This window comes from Octopus bimaculoides, chromosome 12 (assembly GCF_001194135.2).
Source record: "Octopus bimaculoides isolate UCB-OBI-ISO-001 chromosome 12, ASM119413v2, whole genome shotgun sequence".
In the NCBI taxonomy this organism is placed as follows: Eukaryota; Metazoa; Mollusca; class Cephalopoda; order Octopoda; family Octopodidae; genus Octopus; species Octopus bimaculoides.
The window spans coordinates 63,409,678-63,412,345 of record NC_068992.1 but is presented as its reverse complement, the minus strand read 5'-3'; the positions used below and the strand labels follow the sequence as shown (position 1 = coordinate 63,412,345).

Genomic DNA, 2,668 nt, shown 5'->3' with positions numbered 1-2,668 from the left:
TATATATATATATACAATGTATCTTATACATATACACACATATATGACGTGTGCACGTATGTATATATATATATATACATACATACAAACGTACATATATATATATATATATATATATATATATATATATATATATATACATACATACATACATACATACATACATACATACATAATACTTTAACAATAATAGTATTGGCAATGGCTTCGAAATTTCGGCCATGTAAACTATCATCGAACTGTAATGTATTGAAGTTCGTCTTGGCTTTATACAAGTTTCTGTTAAGTTAAAATTGTCTAGGGTAACCTGTGTTGTGTTGAATGATAATTAGGCAGGATGGTAAGTTGTTGTGGCAAGATGCTCTGGAGAATTCATATTCCTTCAATGTGAGGAAGTGCTAATTGTTCGAATTATTCGTGGATGTAGAACTCTGCAATTATGAGTGTGTGTTTAGGTGTATCAGCTTCAGGTCATAGGGACTCATTTAATATAGATGCATGTGTATGTGTGTTTGTGTGTATATGTGTGTGCGTGTGTGTGTGTGTGTGTGAGTGTGTGTATGTCTGTGTGCACATGTATATCACTGTATCACTGTGATATTGGATGTTGTTATACAAAGCTAACCGCAGAGCGCTTCTTTGTATTGTGGTGGCTTCAAATGACGCCACTCAGCTGGATAGGAGGAGGAGCAGGTCAACATTATCCCTGGACATCCATTTACAGCTGACTGGACTGGAGCAACATGACATGAAGTGTTTTGTTCAGGAACACAACGGAGCACCTCCGGTCTGGAAATCGGGACCACGGTCTTGGGATATTAAGTGCAATATCCTAAACACTTGGGTAGTACTATTAACAAGATTTTTAATGAATTGTTGTCCCTGGAAAGTATGATAGGAACCAGAGCAGATGAGACTATTTCTATAGCAGTGTTTCTCTGTTTAAAGACATAATAAAATGGGAATATAAAGAAAATCTTTCCCTTACACTCCACCAGATGCATCGATAAAGAAAACTTTCAACGTTTGTAATTAATAGATCGTTATTGTTAACACTGCATCGTTTCTTTTAAACTCTTTGAAACCTGCTTATGTATCAATATTTAATTCGTCGACGTTTTAATTAAAACGACCTTTGTTTATTATCTTCATATCTTCGATCACAAATAAGTGATCCGTTCTAATGTTTAAGTTATCCTCTATGTCAGGTGTGGTCAGTGACGGATAATTATCCAAATTATATCTATATTCTTGTATCTATATTATATCTATATTCTTGCAGAATAAGTTCAATTTTCTGCATTTATTTCGTCGTTCGAAAGTTCCATTGCAAATGCTCGAAATACAGGATCTTATCAGGATCTGTAAGACTGCAATAAAGAACACGTGACCCGAAAGGTCTTCTTGGTCGATGCAATGACGCAGAAACCTAAGCTTTCCATAAAATTCACGATCACCCTGTGAAAACCAGTTGATCGCAGCTTCTGTATCATTAACATTGATAGTTCAAATGATATAGCTCCTGGAATTTAAAGCAACAAAGTTCACAAGTAGAGAAAATAAAATACACTGGTCCAATAGAGTGATGAGGCAGTGAGCTGGTAAAATCGTTAGCACGTCGAACAAAATGCTTAGCGGCATTTCTTCCGGCTCTTTACGTTCTGAGTTCAAAAGCCATTGAGATCACCTTTCATTCCTTCGGAGTCGCTAAAATGAACTATCAAGCAAGTGCAAGGGTTAGTGTGATCAACTTTCCCCTTCCGCTGATCTGCAACCCTGCAACTGGCCAGCATCCCGTTCAGGGGGAATGCTGTGGTCTCGATGATTTTTACGCCAATGAAACGGGGTAAAACGGGGAAACCGAGGTAAACCGGACTTATGAGCCCAAGATCTAGAGAAAAAAAGAGTGGTATATTATTTTCTCTCTCCTAATTTTCTTGTTCTTGCTTTATCTCTAATGCTCTGGTAGGCAATTCTCATCCGAAACCACGTTGATAGCCGTTAGGCAGCTGAAGAGGGAGAGTTTCCAATTATGCCTTTTGTTCTTTGGTTTCTGTTTCTTTTGCTGGTATAATACGGGTTTCTTAGGTAATTTCTGTTCCAAAGTGGACCTAGTTATAGAGTTATAGATATAATTGTATTCATATGGTCTCTGTTAATATTTATAGATTAGCATGTTCTATTTGCCCTTGTAAGGCGAATATGCACGAGGGCGCGCATGTGTCTTTGTGTCTCCTTGTCGTGACATAACGCGATGGATATAAATAAGCGTTATCGTCATACAAGCGGTGTCCTTCGTTTCTAGCCTTCTGTGAAAATATGTGCAACCATCAGGAACTATTAATTTGCTTGGAAACAGGGAAGGGTAGGCGACAGAAAAGGCTTCTGGCTGTAGAAAATTTATCTCAACAACTAAGCACAGAAAAGTAGGCGTTAAACTAATGTATGTGTACGGCGGACGTAAAGTATGTACACCGCATCCCCATTCGATTTTTTCTTTTTTCTTTTTTTAACAGAATCCCCCATTTTCGAGTACAGAGATTCTGATTCTGCAAGAAAAACAGCATTTTAAAATTTTAATTACCCCAGCTCCAAATTCTTTAATTTTTACTTTTTCAGATTTTTTTTTTTTTTTGTGAAATGCGTAGAAAAATACGGAGATTATATA

At 36.8% G+C, this 2,668-nt stretch overlaps 1 protein-coding gene across 1 annotated transcript in view; it reads left to right on the top strand.

Moving 5' to 3' along the window:
- The window catches only part of LOC106883499 (uncharacterized), a 36,351-nt gene that overhangs the window by 32,856 nt on the left and 827 nt on the right, over positions 1 to 2,668 (top strand). The gene's annotated exons all lie outside the window — the stretch shown is intronic.